The sequence below is a fragment of the Hyperolius riggenbachi genome, chromosome 2 (genome assembly GCF_040937935.1).
Source record: "Hyperolius riggenbachi isolate aHypRig1 chromosome 2, aHypRig1.pri, whole genome shotgun sequence".
Lineage (NCBI taxonomy): Eukaryota > Metazoa > Chordata > Amphibia > Anura > Hyperoliidae > Hyperolius > Hyperolius riggenbachi.
This window is the reverse complement of record NC_090647.1, coordinates 245479449-245507224: the sequence shown is the minus strand read 5'-3', so window position 1 is coordinate 245507224 and position 27776 is coordinate 245479449. Positions and strand designations below refer to the sequence as shown.

The 27776-nt window shown below is 43.9% G+C and overlaps 1 long non-coding RNA gene across 1 annotated transcript in view; it reads left to right on the top strand.

The window, feature by feature from the left end:
* LOC137544265 (uncharacterized) overlaps positions 1 to 27776 on the top strand; it is a 180943-nt gene that overhangs the window by 39785 nt on the left and 113382 nt on the right. Inside the window, exon 2 of the long non-coding RNA XR_011025803.1 lies at positions 10737 to 10796. This is a non-coding gene — a long non-coding RNA (uncharacterized lncRNA). The remainder of the gene's footprint in view (positions 1 to 10736; positions 10797 to 27776) is intronic.

Sequence of the window (27776 nt, the reverse complement as noted above, 5' to 3'; positions counted from 1 at the left end):
CAGCTAATCCAGTCTGACTTCATTCAGAGCACCTGATCTGCATGCTTGTTGAGGGACTGTGGCTAAAAGTATTAGAGACACAGGATCAGCAGGACTGTCAGGAAACTGGTATTATTTTAAAAGGAGAAATCCATATCCTTCTCAGTTTAGGTTCCCTTTAAAGCGGATCCAAAATGAAAAACTAACTGTAACAAGTTACTTGTCTATATTCAGTGGCTTGCAAAAGTATTCGGCCCCCTTGAAGTTTTCCACCTTTTGTCACATTACTGCCACAAACATGAATCAATTTTATTGGAATTCCACGTGACAGACCAATACAAAGTGGTGGACACTTGAGAAGTGGAACGAAAATCATACATGATTCCAAACATTTTTTACAAATCAATAACTGCAAAGTGGGGTGTGCATAATTATTCAGCCCCCTTGGTCTGAGTGCAGTCAGTTGCCCATAGACATTGCCTGATGAGTGCTAATGACTAAATAGAGTGCACCTGTGTGTAATCTAATGTCAGTACAAATACAGCAGCTCTGAGACGGCCTCAGAGGTTGTCTAAGAGAATATTGGGAACGACAACACCATGAAGTCCAAAGAACACAAAGAAGTCCAAAGTCCAAAGAAATCTCTGGCTAGTAACACCTCCTCTTCCTGCCCAGACTGAGCTCCCATAAGCCCTTGCTACAGTGTCAAGGCACAAAAGGAGCTGTGGGCGAGGCTTGTTTAGTTTATAGGGAATTCGAGTATTAAAACAAAAAAAAGTATTTGGCTTGAGGAGAAGCTGCCAGAAGTACCACTAACAGTTCATATTTTGTGGAAATCCACAGATGTAGTTAAAGCTCACCTCAGAATTTCCTCTCTGCTCTAAGTGATAAGCAACAACATAATAACCTTTAAAGAAAAAATATTTATTTGTTACAGCTGACACAAACCCTGCAATAAATCTGCAGTTTGTCTACTTCCTGCTTTCAGGGAAGCCAGCATATTGTTAACATCCTGTGATTACAAATGAGCTCTCTGACAGGGCAGTCACCTGACCCAGCTCAGGGATCAAATTACAACTTGTAATTAGTCACAGATGAGAGTAAATTAGACAGGCTAAACTCTCAAAATACATAAAGGGTGCATTTCTCTCCGTTTCCCTTCTGTCCTGTGCAAGAGTTCAGGTCCACTTTAATCAGCTCAGCTGAGATACTAATTACCTCACCTATGAATGTTTTTGGTTTTCTGCAAAGCATGCACTATTGCTGGTACTTGAGGACAGGTTTGGGAAGCCCTGTCTTAACTGATGCAGGGTACCAAATAGTGCCAAGACCAAATGTACTGTGTAGGGACCACATCAAACTTTTTGCTATGAGACTCCATGATTTGTAGTTCTGCCTCTGCTTTTGCATTCTTCCTATGAAGCTGCTACCCCAGACTGCATGAATCGCAGGCACAGAGGAGGCAACTGGTGTGCAAGGTTCTTCCATTGTCATAATGCTTTTAACAGCAGTTTAACAGTCTTTTTTTGTCTCATTAGTGCATTTTCAAGAAAGCACAAACTATCTATAAAAAATGTTTTTAATTAGCACAGTTATATGGGATGCTCACACAATTCTTATATCATGCAAATCTCTGTTGACCTAGGAAAGGGAAGCCATGCCAGGGAATGAAAGTCATGATTGATGAATAAATCATAATAAACTGGCATCCTGTATTGAGTTCATAGAATGTCTGCTTTGTTTGACTGAGTTATTGGATTTATAATATAAGCTCTGCAGGTGCAGGGAGTGGCATTATGTGAATTATCTATAATAAACCACAAGCACAAATCAGTAACAGAACAAATAACAGGTAAATTACTCACTTACCAAGTGCAAAAGGGTAATACGCAGGTTTTTTTTCAAGCAAGAGGTTTAAATACATTTCATTGATTTCCATATCCTGCTGAAATATGTGATCTGCTATTGAAAAGGACCTGGCACAGGTCTGAATATGGCAGACTTAAATGCAGCTATAAGCATGATGGAATGGACACTGCCTGCTACCCATGGTGATAATGCAGTCATTTAATGTAGCAGAAATATGTCTGGGAATGAGGAAAATTCAAGCCTAGTCTAAATTTGTATATGAAAATAAACTGTAAAGTGTCTGCTGGAGCCAAAGATCAGATAAGCAAACCCCACATGCTGCTCGGGCTTACTGGGATATCAGTTAGTTCAAGCTTTCTAATCATTAGTTTAAGTGGCTATAAACTCTTATGATAACCCCTGCTGCTGGTCCCTTATGCACTGCAGATAGCTTTTGACTTGCAAGACTTTACTGTTAGCACAGAGAATGTCCCCCCCCCCCCCCCTACAAATTCTTAAACATCTCTGTTTCCATGAAAGTCTTTCCTCTCCGAACATACAAAATTAAGCCCATTGTTTCCATCAATCTCTTGATTTATAAGAATGCTTTGTAATCCCAGACGCAGAATGCCATATGGCTGTTGGGTAATTGAAGGTACGTGTTTAGATCAACTTTAGCCTGTTTGCTGTAGCTGGGTAACAGTGGAGAACATTATACCCATTACAAGCCATGCATGGATTTATAACTGTACTGAATTATTGAATGGGCTTTTACTTCTTTTATAGCACTACATCACCATAAAGCTCACATTTATCCACATGCAGCGTTACCAGAAAACATCCCATTCTCAAAACACCATGCATTCATTCTTCTTCCCCGAAACATAAAACCTGCTGTAATATTAGCTCTAAATAGGAAGTGCAGCCTTCTGCTCGCTGGTGCCAGATAAGTGTTTGTCTTGGGGCAGTTTATATGTTATACAGTCTCCATTAATACTTGCATGTCCTTTCAACTAGCAATCTTCTTAAGATAACTGCACGGCTATAAATAATTACAAGTTATGTATAGATTACCACCAGCCCCACACTGAATGCATTTGGGAAAATGTTTATTACAGGACCAAAAGGCAAATAAGATGTATAGAATTCAAATAATACCTCAGACTTGAATCGTTACAATTTATGACTGATGCGTAAACAAAATTTATGAATGTAAATATTTTAATAAAAGGCATGCTGTCTGCTGCATGGTAATTTCTAAGTGTGCCGCTCTCCCTCAACAACAAATCATATGCAGGTTATAAACAATAAGGTTCACATTATGCAATCTTATGTAGCGGAGTGCAAGGACAGTCTATGAAGGCCTGAGGGGTGCTGTTTGACCAGATTAATAGCGTAAATGTGGAGAAAGCCCCCTTCCATAACATCTTACCATATAAATTCAGACATCCACATCCATAGCTGTAAAACATAATAAATCATTGTGAGGTAATCACTGCATCAAAACAACATTAATTTGCAGTAATGACAAAAGGTTGCTTCTTTATCCCTTCATACATGCGTTTATGCTGCCAACATCACAAGTCATTCCCCCCCCACACACACACTTCCATACAGAAAAAAATGAATGTTTGGGGTAAGTCGCCAGTGCACTGTAGCAAAGATTCTCATTTGTGCAGCTCTCACCCCTCGCTCTTTTGAATAGTCCTAGATGCTGAAATCTCCTTCTTCATTTTTCTTTTCCCCACACTGTCCTCACGCCACTTCCTTTTCCCAGCTCTCTCCTTTTCTACTCCCCTTTCCCATAGGCTTTGTAATGCAATGAAGGGTGAAGGACATACTGCTGCAGGAACCCTCAAAATGTTGGTCTGTACCACTGTGTGTTATTGTTCTCCATCACAGAATACATGGGATGTCTCCAGCACAACATTTGAGCCCGTGTCCCCTTTTCTTCTTCTGGCCCGCTTGTATGGTCAAAGATTCTGTAATGTTAGGAAGTTTTTCCCTAGATTATCTGCAATGTTGTCAATACACAGTTCCACATTTATGTATTTACCCTGCAAAATTAGGACATTGTTGGGGGGCACTGCAAAAATGGTATAACATGGGGGCCATCGGGAATAGAAACACTGTATATACTATAAATATACTTTTCCAATGACGCCACATATTTTGTGTGGTGATGCCCAAATATGTTTTCTTCACTCCTTAGCTTCAACTGTGTCTGAAATTCACCGGTACACCTCTTGCACAGTTCAGCTGCTTTTGCAATTACTTTGGAATCATTTGCAGCGGATGGTGATTATTTGTAGAGGAGAGTGGCTGGGGTTGAGCTCATTTGCCCGCATTACTAGATGACGTGATAACTGACATTACTACTGACGTGATAACTGACATTACTAACCACTACGCCACCGTGGGCAGCACGGTGGCGTAGTGGTTAGCTCTCTCGCCTTGCAGCGCTGGGTCCCTGGTTCGAATCCCGGCCAGGGCACTATCTGCAAAGAGTTTGTATGTTCTCTCCGTGTCTGCGTGGGTTTCCTCCGGGCACTCCGGTTTCCTCCCACATTCCAAAAACATACAGATAAGTTAATTGGCTCCCCCTAAAATTGGCCCTAGACTACAGTACTTACACTACATAATATAGACATATGGCAATGGTAGGGATTAGATTGTGAGCTCCTTTGAGGGACAGTTAGTGACAAGATATATATATATACACTGTACAGCGCTGCGTAATATGTCGGCGCTATATAAATACTAAATAATAATAATAATAATAATAATAATAAATACTAATGTTACACTGCTCTATTTGTCTTATTCATGGGGCCACCAGGGCTGATGTGACACCCTTGACATCTTGGTCAACATGTCACATATTTCAATGAACTCTGCACCTGCTTAAAGGGACTCTGAGGAGTAAAAATAAACAAAAAAAATTGGTACTTACCTGGGGCTTTCTCTAGCCCACCATAGGTCGGGAGGTCCCCCGGCGTCCTCCTGGCTCTTCTCCCGGTCCCGCTGCCGAATACAGCCCCGGCAACTCCCACGTCCTTATCGGTGACGCTGCGCGTCATCACGCCTGCTGCTGCACGTCATCACGCCGGCCGGCGTGGCAGTACTGCGCATGCACGGCTGTTTCGCACATGCGCAGTACTGTCACTCCAGCCACCGTGATGATGCACAGCGGCCGTCGTGATGACACGCAGCGTCACCGTTAAGGAAGTGGGAGCCTGACACCCGGCCCGGGTGTCGCCGTGGCTGTATTCAGCAGCGGGACCGGGAGAAGAGCCAGTAGGATGCCGGGGGACCTCCTGACCTACGGTGGGCTGGAGAAAGCCCCAGGTAAGTACCAATTTTCTTTATTTTTACTCCTCAGAGTCCCTTTAAAAAAGTGGCACAGTATGAGCCCAGCCAGCCTGTGCCGTTACATATCTACAGTACAGTGCATTAGACTTGGGCACCCTGTGATGGTGTCCATGTTTATGGGGACATTTTTGGCCGCTAAACATACAAATCAGATGCACTGAACAGACAAAACATTGAAACCACCTACCTAACATTTTGTAAACTCCACTTGTATCGCCAAAACTGTGCATAACCTCGGAAAAAGTGCCCTTTGGTGCAAACTCGCCATCATGCTTGCTCATGTGCTCCGCCCCATCCTCTTACTTTCCACATCTACCCTGTATGTTCCCTTTGATGTTTTGTCTGCTGCATGCACACAAGATGGTGTGATGATGCAACTAAACGGTAAAAGCAAATATTTTTAAAAATTAACCAGCAGTGCCAGGTGATCATTACAAATTTATCCGTAAGCGGTAATCAAGTAGTGGAACATATACGTGTCCAAGTTAAATATCATGAGGTTATTTCACAATATAAACATACTAGGAAAGAATTGTGCTTAAAAAATCAGGTGCAAAATTATATTAATCCATAAATGTTGTCACTAACTGGTGCATTAAAATCACATGGGATGGTCACCCCATCACAACCACCCATGCACACAACGGCCGTATATTAAATATACTGGGGATGTAGAATAGAAAAGCAGTCCTCCATACATAGAAAGCAATAGACTATAAATTGCAGTCTTGAAATACTCAGGTGGGGGGTGCAATATAATTGTTCCAAGATGCAAAGAGTTTCTTCAGCATGCATATACATATGCCAGATGGTCAAGCAGATTAGCAGCACCTTCATGCAAAGCAGGTTAGTATGCGTATTCAGATGCAAAAAGCTCACGTGGCCATCACCGCTAAAAGGCACATCAAACAGTTCAACATCTACATTGCGTGGTCTCACCAGGTCGCTGCTTGACTGATCATATAGCTTAATAGGTAGATTAGCATAGTCTCACCACATCCGGATCGGTTTGTATGTTGGCACATAGACTGTCACGACGTGTCAGCAATCTGTCAATCTGCCAGGTGATCATTGTTTCTCTTAAAGGGACTCCGAGAAGTGCAGAATCTATGGAAAGATGCCTATCATTTTAAAGCTCTCTTTCTTCTCTTTCCAATGATATATAAACCACCGCCCTACGCCTTTTCGTTTTCTCTATTTTCGCGATCGAAATTGCCGCGGCCGCGACTTCGAGCGCGAAAATAGAGAAAACTAAAAGGCGTAGGGCGACGATTTAGGGGTCGTCAGAAAGAGGAGAAAGAGAGCTTTAAAATGATATCCATCTTCCCATAGTTATATTGTTATACACAGGGCGACTTTTTCCTGCTGAATGGAGCTGCTGACTTTGAGAAAAAGTCGCCCTGTGTAATACAATATAACTATGGAAAGATGGATATCATTTTAAATCTCTCTTTCTCCTCTTTCTGGCGACCCCTAAATCGTCGCCCTACGCCTTTTAGTTTTCTCTATTTTCGTGATCGAAGTCGCGGCCGCGGCAATTTCGATCGTGAAAATAGCAAAAACTAAAAGGCGTAGGGCGGTGGTTTATATATCATTGGAAAGAGGAGAAAGAGAGCTTTAAAATGATATGCATCTTTCCATAGTTTCTGCACTGCTCGGAGTCCCTTTAAGCATGATCAACAAAACTGTGGCCTATCAAGACATGGACTTCACAAGATGCCTAAATGTGGCCTAAGGCTATTTTCGATACTAACTTTTTAAGTTAACAAATGCTAACTTAAAAAGTTAATACCGGAAATAGCCATAGGCCACATTCAGACATATTGTGAAGTCTGATTGTAGATCTCTGTCTGAAAGGCCAGAGTGTTCTTACAGTGAAAACTGCCACTGTGAAGATACAGATATCTGAAACAGAGATAAGCATACTTTTTAAAAGTGAAAATATACCTAATTTGTTTTTTGATTAGTGAAGTGAAGTTTTATGGTAACTTACTACAAATATTCAATGTATCTGCTATTGGTTAGATCGGCTGGCAGGTGATTGTCTGTAGATGAGTGCTTAAAGTGGACCCAAATTAAAAATACAAGATTTCAGAAATAAAATCTATTTTCTAAAGTATAATAATAAATAGCAGCCTTTTTTCAGCTGCATGATGACAAATATAAAATATTTTACATTTATTGGAGGAACCCCTCCCTTCCTTTCAAATTGCCGGAATTTTTCCGTCAAACTGGTGGAGTAGATGGTGTCTGGCAATGGAGGAATTGCTAATGGCTGCCCCCAGTATAGTCCTAGCTATGAAAAGAGAAGGGTGAAAAGCATGCACTGAAATGATCATAGGTTTGAAGGAGTGTTTATTTATCTTTGTATGTGTCAGAGTGTTGCAACTAAATATTTTTAATTTAAAAAAATGTTTGGTTTGGGTCCGCTTTAACCACCATTAGATCTTGCCTGACCACCTCCAGAATCCTTCCATTGTCCCTGATAACTTTTTTTTTTAATCAAACCAAGTTTATTAACGTATTCAAGGCACAACAGAGAGAACAATGATTCAGACTTATATCTAGTTGCAATAGAAATAAAGAGTACTTTTTGTGTGAACGATTTGGAGCTTCCAGATCATCATCATAGAACATATTACTAAAGAGATGTATATATTTTACAGATAGAAAATGTTACATGCCACCAGATTCTTATCGAAATAATCTATCCCTAATCAAATCAAAGTCAACCACCTCAGGGGTATCCAACCAATTATCCCAAATATTCTCAAACCGAGCCCCATTACCTTTATGCATATGTACTATTTTTTCCAGCTTAAGATACTCATTGAGTTGTTTAACCCATTGCGTGTAAGTAGGGGGAGTTTCATCTATCCAATGCTTAAGAATTAATAGCCTCGCCTGAAAGAGACTTCTATGAATTGCAATAAGGGATACTTGTTTGGGGTCAGAAAGATCAGTCGCACTAAGAATACATGTATTGACATCATTCACTATTTCGTTTGAAAAATCCCTGATAAAGTATTAATATTCATTCCCCAATACCTGTGCAGTTTGGGACATCTCCACAACATATGTACCAAATCTCCATGATCCCTTTGACATCGAGGACATAGAGGATCTTCTCTTAGACCCATTCTGTAAAGTCGTTTAGGAGTAAAAAAGGCTCTATGAATAATTTTAGTTTGGGAAAATTTTTGTGAAGCATTTACCGATAAATAAGGAATAGCTTGTAAAGCATCACTCCAGAGCTCATCTGTTAATTTCTGAAATTTCAGTTTGCCAGCCAGTTTTACTTTTAATACGATATTTATTCAAATAGGGACTAAGGAGAAATGCATATACTGATCCTGATAACTTCTCTATAGAAAATAATGGGCTTGCTTTGGGAAATTCGGATCACTGTTCTTATAGTTCACTATTAGTTCTTGTTCACACTTGGTGTTGTCATGCTTGAGATTTGATGCATGCATTTTCCATTGTTTATCACACTTGTTCAAAATACATCTGTGGCCAAAAGATGCAAAAATGCATGTCTTTCTTAACACCTACCGTATATTCCGGCGTATAAGACGACTGGATGTATAAGACGACCCCTCAACTTTTTCAGTTAAAATATAGAGTTTGTGATATACTCACCGTATAAGACTACCCCTCTTCCAACGTACACAAAATTAAAAAAAAAATCTTATACTGGTGCTGTACTTTATGTGGTAGCCAGTATATAACAGTATATAGTCAATTGACTGGTTGGATTGGTCAACTCTCCCTAAGTGGATTGGTCAGCTCTCCCTGTCTCCTTGTTTATCAGAGCGGTATGGAAGAATAGATTGCGCTGTGCCCATAAAACACCCCTCTTTCACCCTTCTAGCCCACCCTTGTATCCTATTTGCCTCCCTCTCTGCCTCTCAGATCTCGCACATGTGCGCCTGCACCGCTTCACTACAGTCCTCAGCAGCGAGATCTGAGAGGCGGTAACAGGATAGGACGTATCACCCGGCATCAGTGATACCTGGCGTATAAGACGACCCCCAACTTTTCAGAAGATTTTCAAGGGTTAAAAAGTAGTCTTATACGCAGGAATATACAGTAAGCAAAGAAAGATATGGAGGCTACCATATTTATTTCATTTTAAACACTACAGATTTCCTGGCTGTCCTGCTGGTGCTCTGTGTTTATTAATTTTAGACATATACCCTGAACAAGCAAACATATCAGATGCGCCTGCAGCCAAGAGATCAGCAGGCTAGCCAAGCAACTGGTAATGTTTAAAAGGAAATACATATGGCAGCCTCCAAATCCCTCTTGTTACAGTTGTCCTTTATTGCACACACAACTACCCAATAGATGTGAGCAAGCCCACTGATTAAGATGGGCGGTTAGGTCTTATTCCTATTTGCATTGCATTATTTGACAGTATTGCACATAGTGTGTAAAAGTCCTTTTTGTGTAACCCCACTGGAAGAAAGCAGCATCCTTCAGATGCCTCTGTTGCATTATTCATGTTTACTCTGGGGTCTCATTTGTTTAACGAAGGGTTATATAGATAGGTATAGGTCTGTTTTAATTAGGCTATCTTAGTCCTGTTGTTCTGATTTGTGTTTCCAAGAATTGTCCATTAACTATGAACTCTGCTGGTTATGTAGCATGTGTTGATTAGGCAGCAGCTAATTATATAGTCATCAAAATGTCTATATTTGCTCTTACATTTATTATATGCAGATACAGACCACTATGTGAATGGACAAGTGTGTTAACCCATAATGCAAAGCTTCCTTGCAGTGACAATTAACACAATGAAGGATGAGCTGGAAAAAGTCCAAGCCTGCTAATCCATGTGCTTTCAAAAGACAAGACTCCAATTTGTCTGTCACACCATACAATTCTTGACGCTTTTCCAAGCCGGTTAAATTGGTAGACAATGCATTCTCTCATGTGTACAGTTTAGGATTTTGTTGTTTGTTTTTACAGATACACTTTATTGACAACAAATGCCATTGCTCAGTCTGTATGAATGAGATTGCATTTCTGTGTAGACAATCTAAAGTTGGGCCATAATTGCAAAACTAATATCTGAGTATTGGAAATGATAATTGTTCTGTAGACAAGTCCCGAGATGATGTCATCTGGGTTCTCATGTCACGTCACTGCTATTATATGATCTGCTGGCCCATATTTCTCTCTGGACACCTCTGGTAATAGCATCACATTTATAACTATTAGAAATACTACAGTTACTTATGTTTGCTTCATTATTGTCAAGCAGCCCATTTTAATTACCATCTTCATTGCAAAGTGATACTGTCATGTTGCATTTCATCTCGGTCTAATGTCATCTCTTTTACTTCATGCTAAAGATGTCTTCAGCCTCATATGACTATCATTCCTTACCAAACTTGACTTTTCTCCTCCTGTCACTTATTCTTTGCGGCTTCACAGTTGCTTTGAATTAAGGATTCGCTTGTGTCAGTCTTCACATGCCAGCAATTGCATTCAATCAAATAAATTCACTTCCCTATCTTTTCCATCTACAGCTTGCTACCGGTGACATCCGCCGCTCTAGACCACGGCCACTTTCCTCTCCATCATTGCAGGTGGGAGATTTATTTTAAGAGGGTGTCAGATTTTTACTGACTGATGTTTTTTCAGATTAAAGATGACATGTCAGTAAATTTACTGGGGGATAACAGCCATGTTACCGGTCCAAATAGTCTGAACCTCTATTACGGTTTGCTTGATGCAATGACCGCCACCAAGCTTATACTTATTCATTTGTGGGTCATTGCATTATTGGCTTCTTGACAGCAATGGAGTGCAAATGAATGAAGGTTAAGGCAAACCTGAAACAAGAAAAAACCCAAAACGTATGATATAATTAATTGTATTTGTAGTACGGATAATGACCCCCCCATTCCTTTAGATTGTAAGCTCGCAAGGGCAGGGTTCTCTCACCCTTTTGTGTCTTGGAATTTGTTATTCATTTCATAGCTTGCACTCTGTTATACATTATATTCATCATGTTACATCTGTCATTGTAATCACCAGTTCTGAATTTTGTACCAGTGTCCATATTTAATGTTTATCATTGTCTGTATCGTTATGTACCCCTTGTTTGTGTTCGTACTTTGTACAGCACCATGGAATATGTTGGCTCATTATAAATAAATAATAATAATAAATAATACATTAGTACCAGTAGAAAGGAGTCTCGTATTTTTATCTTCAGTTATTTAGCTGTTTTTTTAGAACATTGCATCATTCTGTCACAGTTGCGGTTTTAAAACTACACCCCGTCTTTTAAGCTATGAGGCCCCGTTCAGACTGCAGAACGCAGACCGCAACGCATGCGGACCGCAACGCGTACGAACGCACGCCATCCGCGTTCGTATGCGTTGCGTGGCTGATCCCATCACTGAAAAGTGAATGGGACAGCCATGCGTTTTTACAAAAAATGCGTGCAGCATGCGTTTCCGGACCGCACAGGTCCGGAACGCATGCAGTGTGAACATCAGACATTGCACTCTATGCAATGTCTGATGTCGTGCGTGTCGGCCACCTGCACGCGTTTCCAAAACGCGGCTGGAAACGCGTGCAGTGTGAACGGGGCCTAAAACAAAACAGAAATAATGACCCTTTGAACTGTCTTGCAGTAAAACCTTATCTCAAGTCGCTTCTCACTGTTTCTTGGCAGTATAAGTGCTTCAGAAAACAGGACTGTATTTTACCCAGAGGGTTGAATAGCTCAGAGAAGCTCTTTTGCATTGATAACAACTGTAGTTTTTTTTTAACTCTTCCTGTGCTGGAAAATAAAATGAGACTCTTTTCTTTGCTACTAATGTTCTATGTCTTAGCTGTACTACACATACAATTCATTATATCATACGTTTATTTATTTTTTCTGGTGTGTTTTAAATGTCAACGTGTTAGTTAAAGGAGAACTCCATTCATTGGACTGGAACATTAAATATTAAAAGTGTAATTTATACTCCTTTAAAGGAAACCAGAGCTCACTAACATAAAAAGATTTATACATACCTGCTCCTTCCTCCAGCCCCATCTGCTCAGATCACTCCCATGCTGCCATCCTCGCTGCCTGCAGCTTCGGTACCAGGTCCCCACACTTCAGTCAGTCGGAGCCAGTCTGACATAAGAGACGTGTACCCTCTACATATCTCTCCAGTGGCTGCTGGAGAGAAACACCAAGAGCGCACGCTGTGTAGACTGGCTCCGATTAAAGGCAGTGACAGGACCTGGTACCAAAGCTGCGGGCAGCAGAGGGTGGCGGCGTGGGAGCGATCCGAGCGGATGGGGCTGGAGGGAGAACCAGGTATGTATAAATCTTTTTATGTTAGTGAGCTCCGGTGCACTTTAACTACATAAAGACTGCTCCACGCCAACAGGCGTGGCTGCAGCGGCAACCGCAGGACCTCCTAACACTGATTGGCATCAAGTCCTGGGGCTCTGTTTTGCAGGAGATCGTGCGCAGGCTACGTGCGCAGCTTCTGCTCGGGGGGCGGAGCTCAGCTCCCTCTTCAGTCTCCGAGCGGCAATCGCCACTCGGGAGACTGTTAGATGGCGAAACTGCCGTCTTTACACATTGTACAGTGCTGCGATCAGCAGCAGCGTGGAACTGGGGACAGCTGTGTGACACGGCTGTCCCCTCCTGACTGTCGGCGGTGATGCCTATGACAGCTGATTACATGGATTGGCCAGCTGGGGGAGGGAGGGAGGGGGGAATATTATCAATATTAAAAAAAACTGCAGAATTTGTTTATTTTTGCCTTAATGTTTGTTTTTTTAATAAACAAATAAACAACTTGGGGGGAGGATCAGACCCCACCAACGGAGAGCTCTGTTGGTGGGGAGAAAAGGAGGGGGGGATCACTTGTGTGCTGTGTTGTGCGGCCTTGCAGCTTGTCCTTAAAGCAGTGGCCATTTTCACAAAAATTAGCCAGGTCATTAGTGGGGTTTTCCACTGTGGTCCTCAAGTGGTTAAGATTCTTGAAAAGTTTTCTTCTGCTACAGTTTCAATATTCTCAAATACTATTGCCACTGTGTGGCTTGTGCTATTAAAATTATTTAAAGAGAAGTCTTGAGAACAGTTTTATTAATGTCTTCATATATATAGAATAATATTGTTTAAAAATACAATATCATGACAAAGCACTGCCTGGGATAAGTTGTTTACCATTATTAATACAACAAAAGTTTTAAAAACATCAACAGTTAATTTAAACCACTTCTGAGTTTACAAAAGCAGATATATTTATTTAGCAATCTTTCAAAGCAGTTTGTAAAAAGAGAAAACTGGTGGTTAGAAATTAATCATGATACCTGATATAAGGTGTGTATGTTTACGTAAATATTCTTTAAAGCAAACCTAAAGTGAAAATAAACTACTGTAATGATGCAATTATTTGCAAACTTCTACTCCTAAATAAGACTTTCCTGGAATATTATATACTTACATTGCATTAAAGGGACTCCAAGCAGTGCAGAAACTATGGAAAGATGCATACCATTTTGAAGCTCTCTTTCTCCTCTTTCCAACGATATATAAACCGCTGCCCTACGCCTTTTAGTTTTTGCTATTTTCGCAGCAAACGCGGTTGCTGAAATTTCGATTGCGAAAATAGCGAAAACTAAAAGGCGTAGGGCGGTGGTTTATATATCGTTGGAAAGAGGAGAAAGAGAGCTTCAAAATGGTATGCATCTTTCCATAGCTTCTGCACTGCTCGGAGTCCCTTTAAAAGGTTTAAATAGACCATTAAACTTTTGACTGTCTTAGGTCATGACAGCGTTTTTACTTATGTTTTTCAGTTTCCCTACAGACAAAACTTGAATTATTGTCCTTATCTTTTCGCTAATTTCAAATGTGTTTGGAAATGGACAGCAATTAAATCTTTACATTGGTATCTCTGCTCTGTTGGAGAGACGTACCATTTCCTGTCTGCTTGGGAAGTGCATAGAATTCTGCAAAACGTGGACATGAAGAACAATACATTTTTAAAAGGGGTTATAAACCCTGCCAACACTATCAAACATAAATGATTTCCCCAGATAGCCAGGCTTAAAGCAAACCTGAGATGTAATGAACATAATAATTTATACTTACCTGGGGCTTCCTTCCTTGCCATCATCCCAAGCTGTACGTTCCTCCACTGTCAGCCCTGGTAGTTGGGGACATCTGCGCATGCGCGGCCCTGGGTTCACGCCTATACAGGGCCGGAGCTACCATAGGAAAAAATGGGCAATTGCCCCAGAGCCTGTAAGGTCCCCCAAGTTGTCCCTCCCCCATCTTAACTGTTGTCCCCAGGGACTCTAAATGCCAAAGGAAAGAGAGGAAACCGGCACTGCTGTCATATACTTTAATCCAAATACTTAAAAAAGCGAAGTGACATTATCCATTTCAGTAGACAAAATCCAAAGACACATACCATTGGTGACTGTGGGTGGTGCGGTGGGTGCGGAGGCTCTGCACCCTTCGCACCCACCGCACCACCCACAGTCACCAATGGTATGTGTCTTTGGATTTTGTCTACTGAAATGGATAATGTCACTTCGCTTTTTTAAGTATTTGGATTAAAGTATATGACAGCAGTGCCGGTTTCCTCTCTTTCCTTTGGCATTTAGATACTACTGACCTGAGCACGCTAAAGATATACAACAGACAGCGCATACGTGATAACATTGGACTGTGTATAACGCCTTTCCCCCCCTCCTCCTCCCTGGACAGCATACGGCTAGCGCAGTGCCAGCATTTCCCTTTTTTCTTCCATCTATATGGCATCTCCCCAGGGACTCTGCAGTCTGTTAAAGAGACACTGAAGCGAGACTAAATCTCGCTTCAGCTCTCATATATAGCAGGGGCACGTGTGCCCCTGCTAAAACGCCACTATCCCGCGGCTTAACGGGGGTCCCTTCACCCCCAACCCACCCCCCGCAATACTTGGTCGTAAAATGGTCGCTGGCCGTCTCTTCCTGGAGGCAGGGCTAACGGCTGCAGCCCGGCCTCCCAGCGCGTCTATCAGACGCGCATCGCCGCCTCTCCCCCGCCCCTCTCAGTGAAGGAAGACTGAGAGGGGCGGGGGAGAGGCGGAGATACGCGTCTGACAGACGCGCATGGGGCAGGGCTGCGGCGGTTAGCCCTGCCCCAACCAGGAAGCGCTCCCCCGCTGCACGGAGGGGGCTTGGGGGGACAGGGACCCCCGTTAAGCCGCGCTATAGCGGCGTTTTAGCAGGGGCACGCATGCCCCTGCTAGCTATGAGGTCTGAAGCGAGATTTATTCTCGCTTCAGACTCTCTTTAAGTTGGGAGGTGATTGGGAGAGGGTCAGCAGCCAGCTCAGGGGCCCAGGATGGAAATTTAGCTACAACAAAGGGCCTCTAATGACGCTGTTTGGTCAGGGGGTGTCTGTTGGGGGGGCCCCAGGCTAATTTTGCCCTAGGGCCCAATTGTTACTTGAACCAGCCCTGCGCCTATAGCTGGTAGCATTCTATGCCTGTGGCGTTAATTAAGACTTATAAATGCACAGGTGCAGACTCAGAGTGGAGTGTAACCAAGATGGCTTCTGGCCAGGGTCGCGCATGCACAATGGGGTGTGACTGGCCCAGTCGGTGACTTTACCGGGCTGGACAGCAGAGGAACAGAGTGGCCCTCAAAGAAGATAAAGGAGCCTATGTCCTACAGGAGGCTGGAGGAAGCCCCAGGTAATTATAAATGCTAAGAAGAGTTTAGCTGTGGCGCTTCACCTAAACCTAAGGCTGCAAAGAGAATTTATGAGGTTGCTCCGTCCCCACCGATTGCACAAAATGAATTTAACAATTCTCTGCGCCTATCAATAAATAGAAATGCCACTGGTTAAAGTAAGCACTTTTAATAAAACCCACTGTTAGGATCAAAAAATAAAACAAATAAAATCGATAAAATAACAGGACTTGTGTAGTAACTGCATACATCAAGTTACCGTATTTTTCGGACTATAAGACGCACTTTTTCTCCCCCGTCTTATAGTCCGAATGCGCAGCTATGCGACCCCCCCCCCCTCCACAAGGAAGTGCAAGTGACCACCAGTGTGTCCTCACTCACGCAGTCCGTGTCCGAGTCCTGCATCTTCTGCATTCCATTTTCCCTGCAGCCAGCACGCTACATCGAGCGGATGGGGATCCATTTCCTGCTTTCATCCCCGCGTCTGGCACACTGCATGCTCAGCTGAAGAAAATGCTTTGGGACAGACTTCGGTGCATACGCTCTAATGCACGGGCTTTCTGACTACAGCCCCGTCTTTGGAAGCTGCTCTACGGTCCGGTCCGGTCCGCCCCCCTCTACAGCGTGCTCTGCCGTCCACTGTTTCCTTTCTGACCTATCTACCAATCAGGCGGGGGGCGCTGCCCCAGACCCGCCAATCAAGGGCGCCCCCTTCCTCCTCTCCTTTCCTGATTGGACGCGATGGTCTCCCCGGCGGGACCAAAGCTTCGTCATTTGGCCAATCACTGATTGGCCTTGCCGGATTGGTAGTTGGCTTGGAAAGGAAACAGTGAACGGCAGAGCGTGCTGTAGGGGCGGGCGGACCGGATGGAAGAGCAGCTTCCATGATGGGGCTGTAGTCAGAAAGCCTGTGCATTAAAGTGTATGCACCGAAGTCTGCCCCATCAGCGCGGGGATGAATAAAAGCATTTCCTCCAGCTGAGCATGCAGTGTGCCAGACGCCGTGGAGGTGGGCGGACCGGATGGAAGAGAAGCTGTGAAACGATATCTGCCACCAGCGCGGGGATGAAAGGATGCCTGCTTCCTCCAGCTGAACTTACGGTAAACTTGCGAAGCTGTCTATTCGCAGTGCTGCTGGCAGGAGCATTGATCATGGGGTCAGCAAACAGAGGATACGGGATGGACAGGTGACACTGGGGGATAGACAGTAGACACAAGATGGACAGGTGACCCGGGGGGTGTGGACAGGTGACACTGGGGGATAGACAGAGGACACAGGATGGACAGGTGACTCGGGGGTGTGGACAGGTGACACTGGGAGATAGACAGAGGACACAAGATGGACAGGTGACTCGAGGGTGTGGACAGGTGACTCTGGGGGATAGACAAAGGACACAGGATGGACAGGTGACTCAGAGGGTGTGGACAGGTGACACTGGGGGATAGACAGAGGACACAGGATGGACAGGTGACTCAGAGGGTGTGGACAGGTGACACTGGGGAATGGACAGAGGACACAGGATGGACAGGTGACTCGGGGTGTGTGGACAGGTGACACTGGGAAATGGACAGAGGACACAGGATGGACAGGTGACACAAGGGGACAGCAGAGGACACAGGATGGACAGAGGACACAGTGGGTATGGACAGGTGACACAAGGTTACAGTCAGGTGACATGGGGACAGACGGAGTAGGAACAAAGGACACAAGGGACATAATAATTGGGGGGGAAAAGTCTATAAAACGCCCCTGCACTATAGATGCACCAGGTTTATCTTTTTTTTTTTTTCCTGAATTTTGACCTCTAAACCTAGGTGCGTCTTATAGTCCGGTGCGTCTTATAGTCCGAAAAATACGGTACTAATTTCTTCGCAATCTCACATACTCTGCATATGCAGTGCCTTTCGTGACAATCACGCCTCATGCATCAAACATCCACAACTGAATCTGACTCCAGACAAAAGCCAGCACCATGAATAGTAACCTATCTAGAGCTGCTCGTATATGCCCAAATGCCAGTTCATATCGGGTGTCTTAATGCAATAAGCCCAATGTCCATCAGTGCAGCGCTGCAATAGTAAAGCACCTTTTCACAAAGCAGATCATCCGCTTCAACATAGATTGATTAGTGAACATCTATTCCGGGTTTTTTTTTGCAGTTTCAGAAAGCAGTGTGTCAATCTGTAAGCAAGTTCAGCATGCACTCTTAAACGTCGTATACTTCACAACAGTGGCGTACCTAGGGCATTTGACACCCGGTGCTGGGTATTATAAGACCCCCCCCCCCCCCCCCCCCAAAAAAAAAGGTGAAGGGGCAAAAAATGGGAGGCGCTATAACATGCGGCGCGCAAAGCGCGCCGCGGCAAAAATTGGGCGTGGCCATGATCGGATGAGGGCGGAGCTAACTGTAATTTGACGTGAACCCGGGTGAAAATACACGTAATGTGTGCAGATTTGCCCAGAGAATACGTTCAATCATGTCTGCAGATTTGCCCAGAGAATACGTTCAATCATGTCGGCAGATTTGCCCAGAAAATACATGCAATCATGTCGGCAGATTTGCCCAGAGAATACGTTCAATCATGTCGGCAGATTTGCCCAGAGAATACGTTCAATCATGTCGGCAGATTTGCCCAGAGAATACGTTCAATCATGTCGGCAGATTTGCCCAGAGAATACGTTCAATCATGTCGGCAGATTTGCCCAGAGAATACGTTCAATCATGTCTGCAGATTTGCCCAGAAAATACATGCAATCATGTCGGCAGATTTGCCCAGAAAATACATGCAATCATGTCGGCAGATTTGCCCAGAAAATGCATGCAATCATGTCGGCAGATTTGCCCAGAGAATACGTTCAATCATGTCGGCAGATTTGCCCAGAGAATACGTTCAATCATGTCGGCAGATTTTCCCAGAGAATACGTTCAATCATGTCGGCAGATTTTCCCAGAGAATACGTTCAATCATGTCTGCAGATTTGCCCAGAAAATACATGCAATCATGTCGGCAGATTTGCCCAGAAAATACATGCAATCATGTCGGCAGATTTGCCCAGAGAATACGTTCAATCATGTCGGCAGATTTGCCCAGAAAATACATGCAATCGTGTGGCAGACCTGTCCAGAAAACACTTCAATCGTGTAGCAGACCTGGCCAGAACATAAATGCTACCCCTGGCTGCTAATATAAATTAAAAAGAAAAAAAAAACCATTTACTCACCTGCAGCAGAGCTCCTGTTCCGGCCTCCGTCCAGTGCGCAGCTCCCACGATCCTCTGCAGCCAGCAACTCCCAAAGTCTCCAGAGCAGGGCTTCGGACATTTTACTATAGCCCTGCTCTGCCGCTGCGGTGAACTGATACGGCGTCTATTAGATGCCGAAAGTCAGTTCACGCTGGGGGGTGCTTGGAGAATTTTAAGGGGTGCTTCAGCACCCTAAGCACACACCCCCCCCCCCCCCCGCCACTGCCCCCAGTATAGGTAGCTAGCAGTTGCCCCCAGTATAGGTAGCTAGTTGCCCCCAGTGAAGGTAGTATAGTTGCCCCAATATAGCTAGTATAGTTGCCCCCAGGATAGGCAGCATAGCTGCTGCCCCCAATGTAGGTAGTGTTGCTGCCCCCAGTGTAGTTTGTATAGTGGCCCCCGTAGAGCTTCCCTCCAGTATAGCTAGTATAGTGGCCCCCATAGTTGCCCCAGTATAGCTAGTATAGTGGCCCACAGTTTAGATAGTATAGTTGCCTCCATTGTAGCTGGTATGGTGCCCCCCCCCCCCAGTATAGGTAATATAGTGGCCCCCATAGATGCCCCCAGTGTAGCTAGTATAGTGCCCTGTGCCCCCCCCCCCCCCCCCCCGTTTAGCTGCCTCCAGTATAGTGGCCCCCAGCTGCCAGCTAGTATAGTGGCCCCCAGTTTAGGTAGTATAGTTCCCCCCCTCCCCCCCCCCCCGTGTAGCTAGAAGGAGGGGTGACAGCAGGGATAGCGGCGGGGAGGGGGAAATATCCCCCCCTCCCTCACCTGGGTCCCCTCCTTCTGCCTCTCTTCTCCCCCAAAAATGCGGGCAGCGGGCCGGTGGCAGTGGGCAGCGAGCAGGCGAGCGCGGAGTATACTCACGTTACTTCCGCGTATCAGCCTGGAACGCTGCGTCGCCGTCACGTGCCTCTACTGCGCCTCCAATGATTGGAGGCGCAGAAGAGGCACGTGACGGTGACGCAGCGTTCCAGGCTGATACGCGGAAGTAACGTGAGTATACTCCGCGCTCGCCTGCTCGCTGCCCACTGCCACCGGCCCGCTGCCCGCATTTTTGGGGGGAGAAGAGAGGCAGAAGGAGGGGACCCAGGTGAGGGAGGGGGGGATATTTCCCCCTCCCCGCCGCTATCCCTGCTGTCACCCCTCCTCCTAGCGCTGCTCTTCCCCTCCTTAGTCAGGTGTAGGGGGGTCGTGGCGACACCCCCCTGGCTGACTGGTACCCGGTGCGCCCCGCCCCCCTGCGCCCTTAGGTAGGAACGCCACTGCTTCACAATAGTCAAGTCTATTTGTAAAGACTCCGTGGCTGGATAGTCTATTGACTCACGTGTCCCACCAGGTCCGGAGGGGTAGGGGGTTTCGTAAGTGTGATGCTGGTTGCGGCTTGCAAAGCAGACTCCTGGGTCCCGGCCGTGAACACTTAGGAGTCTGGTGCCGCTATGAGTCCAAGGCCGCCGTTCGAGCAGGCGGAAGTCCTTCGGTGACGTCACCACAGTTGCAGGACCAATCAGAGCCAACTAGTTTCAACAGGCACGCCTGTCTTCTTCAGGGCATCTCTGTCACCAGACTCCTAAGTGTTCACGGCCGGGACCCAGGAGTCTGCTTTGCAAGCCGCAACCAGCATCACACTTACGAAACCCCCTACCCCTCCGGACCTGGTGGGACACGTGAGTCAATAGACTATCCAGCCACGGAGTCTTTACAAATAGACTTGACTATTGTGAAGTATACGACGTTTAAGAGTGCATGCTGAACTTGCTTACAGATTGACACACTGCTTTCTGAAACTGCAAAAAAACCTCCGGAATAGATGTTCACTAATCAATCTATGTTGAAGCGGATGATCTGCTTTGTGAAAAGGTGCTTTACTATTGCAGTGCTGCACTGATGGACATTGGGCTTATTGCATTAAGACACCGGATATGAACTGGCATTTGGGCATATACGAGCAGCTCTAGATAGGTTACTATTCATGGTGCTGGCTTTTGTCTGGAGTCAGATTCAGTTGTGGATGTTTGATGCATGAGGCGTGATTGTCACGAAAGGCACTGCATATGCAGAGTATGTGAGATTGCGAAGAAATTAGTAACTTGATGTATGCAGTTACTACACAAGTCCTGTTATTTTATCGATTTTATTTGTTTTATTTTTTTATCCTAACAGTGGGTTTTATTAAAAGTGCTTACTTTAACCAGTGGCATTTCTGTTTATTGATAGGCGCAGAGAATTGTTAAATTCATAATTATAAATGCTAATGTTCATTATATCTCAGGTACACTTTAAACTCCCTCCATGTCTTTTCCCAATCTCAGCACCAGATCCAGTGGTTATGTCAGTTATTATGGTGGAATGACTATAAAAGAGCAGATAGGTCTCCTGTCCTACTAAGAATAGTAAGTGAGACATCTTCTCGAATGTCGGTACAGTCCATATGGTGCACATTATGCTCTAATTGGTCACAGTGTTTGCTTTTATCTGGCTGCATCTCCTGTCTTGGTTATGAGCCTCTATTAGTTCCTCATTGCACTCTGAATGTAAACAGAAATGGAACAGACATAGTATACCCCCTTTGCCCACAGCAGCAAGGGTATAAATGCTTTGATCTATTCTGAAATGCACTCCACTCACCCGCACAGAGGCCTCTGTTTCAATCACTCTCTCCTGCCCTGGAAATCAGCACTTATTTGGAACTATTTTTCCCAGCAGAATGTGTTTCTTAAAGATATACAGTACTTGTACAGAACTGTCCACTGTGTCTGTATTACTCAGATTTAGGTATGGTGGCTGCCTTTAACTTATGATGAGTTACCAGTGAGAAGCAGAAAATTGGACTAATTGTGATAGCATTTTGCAAGAAATTTTGGTAGTGTTTTCCCTGCTCTTGTACAATTCATTAGAATGGAAACGCTCCCAAAATGCTGCATGCCCTTGTGATTTCCTTAATTGCAATCACTCTCGTGGAATCAGTACCATCCATTTACATTGTCAGAGCATTTAGGGAAATCACTACCAATTGAAAGCACTCCATAAACGCTCAAAAAATGCTCTAGTGGGTTCCAGGCCTTCATGTGATGCAGAGGCGTATATACTGGGGTACAGGTATGGCATGTGCCATGGGTTCCTCTTATGGGGGGTGCTGTTCTGTAGCATCCTTGGTGTTTAGGAGGACAAGCTGCTTGTTGTTTGAGGAATATGTATAGGCTGACCTGTTGCAATACTCTCTTGTTATAGGTCATGCTCCCCTTCACACAACCAGTTACATAGTTAGTTTGGTTGAAAAAAGACATTCGTCCATCAAGTCCAACCAGAAAAATAAATAAATAAATAATATTAATTCAACTATGAGTACACATATAAAATATTTGGAGGGGCGCCCCTCCTCCCAGGGGGTGAATTTCAGTGTTTGCCATAGGCGCTGTTTTCCCTAGATATGCCTGTGATGTGTTTGTGACGCTATTTTTCTGGATCACAAATGTCAGTCCTGCTGTGCGCTTGAACTCCTATACAAAGTTAGGGCCTGTACACACTGCTGCATTTTCACTGCATCTTTAAAATCGCAGGCGTTTTTAAAATCGTAAGCATTTTTTTAAATCGCAAGGTCTTTTGAATAATCATGAAAATCGTAGTGACCTGTATACACTGGTGCAATGCATTTTTAGAAAAACACAATCACACTTTTCAAGTGCTGCGTTTGAAAAAACGCATGAAAAACGCAATGCATGTGATTTTCATTGCGTTAGATAAACAATCTGGAAACCTGGAAAAGATAGCCACAGCAAATCGTAAGCACATCACAAGCGCGTAAAAACCGCAAGTAGAAATTTGATTAAAAATCACATTGCACTGCGTTTGAGATTGCGCTTGCGATTTTCATGGTGTCCAGGCCCTTAAGGAGCACAGGAATGTGATTTGCGATTTGTGTGGCGCCAGTTTTCCATTTAATTGTGTTCCTGCTGCCACAGGGAACGCAACGCAACTCCCACTGTGAACCTAGCCTTACTGTGGAGCAAACTACAATTTAGAGGAATGAGGTTTTGATGTTTCATTTAACTCTGCTGGCCATTTTTCGACTATTATCTGTGTTTTGTCCTGGCTTGATTTCCACAAACCAATAGAATGTTACTGTGCAGCTGGAATAAGGGATCAATAGAAAGTGTTCAGGCACTGATTAGCTGTCATGTGATGCTCTGAGTAAACTGAAACACCCTATCAATCAGCCAGCAGATTGCCAGAGAAATAGAAACATAATGCCACATTGCTCTATTGACATGCCGTAATTACCTTTAGCTGAGGGGAAACTCATGTAGGTGATTTTTTTCCCCTCCCTGTGTAATAACAAGCGCTTCCCAAACCATCCAGCACTGTTTTTTTTGTTGTTGTTTTTTTTGTAGGGTTCTTAATATGTGCATTAAAATGAATGCTTTTCTGATGCACCCTGCATTTAAAATATGGATGGCTCTGGAAATAAATACCTTGAGAGTTCTTCACCCTCGCTACAGCTGCTTGGTCTCATTTTGGAAAAAAATATTCATATCATGAGCATTTTAAATTATACACAGCTACAACTGCTGGTGAAAGACAAAAATAACTGAAAACAGAATGTTGTGAAATGGGTCACTACACTTATAGGTGATAGGTACAGTGGGCTGTAAGCAGCAAAGTGATAAGTAACCTGCAATTCCACTATCGTTAAAGAGACACTGAAGAGAAAAAATATATATATGATATAATGAATTGGTTGTGTACTATGAATAATTACTAGAAGATTAGCTACAAAGAAAATATTCTCATATTTTTATTTTCAGGTATATAGTGTGTTTTCTAACATTGCATCATTCTCTAATATGTGCAGATTACACAACACTCAGCATTCAAAATGATTTTTTCAGAGCAGTCTGTGAACTAATGACCTCTCCTCTGGCAGAGAAAAAGAAATTTGTTTACTTACAGTTGAGATAATAAAAGTCAGAAAACAGCCCTCTCCACGACTTTAAAAGTCGTAGAGCTTAATGGCTTTTTTGCATAGAGATAACAACTGGAGTTTCTTAACTCTTCCTGTACTGGAAACAATTAGACTGATGTATCTGATCTTAATGTTTCATTTCTTAGCTGTACTACACATACAAATCATAATATCATACATTTTTTTTCGCTTAAGTGTCTCTTTAAATATATTACTGTAAGCATATATCACTGCTAGACAAGTCTTTTTGCAGTTTTATGTTATTAAAATGTATCTTTACAAATTTTTCAATTAGCCGGAAGCCATGAATTTTCAAAAATGGGTTTTAAGGTCTTGCATAAACTAGCCAATTAGCCACTGTTATATAATAGTAAGAAATAGGATACAGTACTTACTGGCAAACTCGTAAACAACATGTGAGCAATTAATCGAGTGAACAAGCATCAGCAGTAATAATTAGCAAAATAATTAACAGCCAACTAAAATGCAATCAGAAAACCTGTAGATGTGGGCCAATGCCCAAAATGGCTCTACACCAAGGCCAAAAGGTTTGCGGGGTGTAAACACAGGCAAAAAAATAAAAATCCAACATACAGCTAGCTTTTATGTGAACATCATCTTGCTCTGTTTGTAACATGCAGCTGTAATGTAACTTTCTTTGCTAACAAGTAGATCATTTTTTTATCAGCAGTTGATCTAAATGTATTCAAGTTAAGCAATATAAATAGTATCAATAGTAAAAAAGAAATAGCTTAGTAAGCACAATGTAAGACAGCTAAGTTAGTAAAGCTATGCACAGTAAGGCTCGGTTTCCACTTCGTTTCCAAAACGTTTTTGCAAGCTCCACTTAGTACAGAAAGTGGATCCTATTGAGAAAAATAGAATCCAGTTCCACTTGTTTAAAAAAAAAAAAAAAAAAAGATCCATGTCCAAACCTGCTGTATTTTTCCAGATGAGTGAATGCGATGCCAAAGCCACCTATCGCGTGACGCATCCGCCCCTGGATGCAAATACGATGGTGATATGGATCGGACTGAGAACTGTCTGCTTCGCTCCGTGCTGAACTGATCTGTTGCCAATAGGGAGTGAGTCTAAGCTGAGCTCAGATATTTCAGATGACAATTGATCTGTCAGAAGCTGAAGTACAAAAAATATCCAGGCAGAGAAGAGCATGGGGGCATATGGTACATTCCTAGAATTAGGCCATAGTTCCTGTGTACCTTTGCTGATGAGTGAGGATGGCGAAGTGATGCTCTTAAATAGTCTTGGTGTTTGAATAAGGGTTGCTTCATATGGAAACATGAATTATGCCATACACCGCACTTCAGTACCAAAGCTAGAGTAAAGGGTCATGGGGTTGAGGTGCATGTCTTGCTTTATGTGACTTCGATACTTCCTACTTCCAGCTTGCAAGAAGGAAGCATCAGAGTCACATGAACCCATGGACCTCTCTACTAGCTTTTGTGCTGAAGTGTGTTGTACGGCATCATTTGTGTTTACAAAGAAAGAAACTTGTATAGGAAGGCCAACAGTGCTCTTAAGTGACAGATGCTCCATGTGGGACCCTATTGATTTTGAGCACCCTGCTCTCTCAACCAAGATATTCCTACGGTGCAACTTCATAGGTGAAAACACTTTGTTGATCTTGTTGAGGAGGGCAAAGCAGAATAATGTAATGAACAGCGGAGATGCCGCTGCATGGGTTAGTGACAGGGCGGCTATCTCCGCGTTCAGACCGGCGGTTTCCGTGCAGCGACACGCGTCTGGCTTGGCTGGACCTTCTAGTTCACACAAATGGAGAGCTACGCGTGCGCGCGCCAGGCGACAGGACATTTATACCAGTAGAAAGGGAATCAGCTGATCAGGCCGATCAGCTGATCAGGCCGATCAGCTGATCTCAGCTGGACTCTGGATTGACTGAGTGGCTCGGGCGGAGCTGCACAGCACTGCAAGTATATATAGATCTTGCTCGTCAGTTGCTGGTTGTCTGCCGTTGCGAATACTTACTTGTGAGCACTCAGACCTTAGTCAGATCCTACAGTGTGTTAGAACCAGGTGGACCTGAGAATTCACACTTAGCCAGATTTGCTATTGTTATACTGTGTTATACTTTAGACCAGTTTCAGGGTGTTGTGACCACGGACCTCACACCCAAGCTTAGGATTACTGTGTCATTAATGTGTTATACTTTAGACCAGTTCCAGGGTGTTGTGACCACAGACCTCACACCCAAGCTTAGGATTACTGTGTCATTACTGTGTTATACTTTAGACCAGTTCCAGGGTGTTGTGACCACGGACCTCACACCCAAGCTTAGGATTACCGTGTCATTACTGTGTTATACTTTAGACCAGTTCCAGGGTGTTGTGACTACGGACCTCACACCCAAGCTTAGGATTACTGTGTCATTACTGTGTTATACTTTAGACCAGTTCCAGGGTGTTGTGACCACGGACCTCACACCCAAGCTCAGGATTACTGTGTCATTGCTGTGTTATACTTTAGACCAGTTCCAGGGTATTGTGACCAAGGACCTCACACCCAAGCATAGGATACTATGTTATTCTTTAGATTAGGTCCTGGGTGTCGAGACCAAGGTCCTCACACCCCAGACTAGGATTGTGATTTGTATCTGTTATTACCATTTGCTCGGGTGTTGCCGGCCTGGCCTGCCCGACCCTTCTGGCTGTCACTCGTCCCTTGTGTGTTCAGTCTGTCTGTATTACCCGTGACACTATTCCATCAAGTGTCAGGTAGCTGCAGAGACCTCCTGTTCCTCAGAGAGGCCTCTCTGCATTCCAGCCAGGGGCTCTATTCCTTAGGAGTGCTTTGGCTGCAGTATAGTCTGATTCCCAGTATTGCGGGGAATCACTGGCTCGCAGGTTATCTCTATCCCCTTTCCTAGGAGATAGTTTACACTCAGCCAAGGGCCACCTGCTCCTCAGGTGGTCCATGCTCATTGTTATCTGCGTCTCCCGCCCCACGGGAGACAGCCTACTGTTGCACCAAAACACTTGCACTTTATCAGGTGTCCAGAGGTTAGTCATACTTGTATTATTGGTGATTCTGCAGATCATCAATAATCGGGTATATATCTGTATTGTTGGTGATACTGCAGATCACCAATAATCAAATTCTCTCTGTGTGCTGACACCAATCTTTACAAATAACTAATCTAGTTTGAGCTGAAAGAAAATCTACAATAACCACTCTCAACAACTGTGGCTAGCAGAAAAGCATCTGAAAATGGACAACACCTCAAACCAGATCAAGGTCTATTACTGTGAGCCTTGGCTTCCTGATGCTTCTTTCTTCCAAGCTGGAAGTAGGAAGTATCGAAGTCACATAAAGCAAGACATGCACCTCAACCCCATGACCCTTTACTCTAGCTTTGGTACTGAAGTGCGGTGTATGGCATAATTCATGTTTCCATATGACATAGCAAGGAAATGAGCAGCGCTACTTAAAAACAGACTAGTGCCTACCTGCAAAAGAGTGCAAGCCCCACTTGTGGGGTCGAATACACACCGAGCATACACATAACCTGTCTACCACTAGAGGAGGATGTTGGTTTCCACTAAGAGCTTGCATGCAACCTATTAAGTACTCGTCCCTCCCACTGCGAAGAAGTCAATCCTCCATGGGAGGGGCCTAACACTA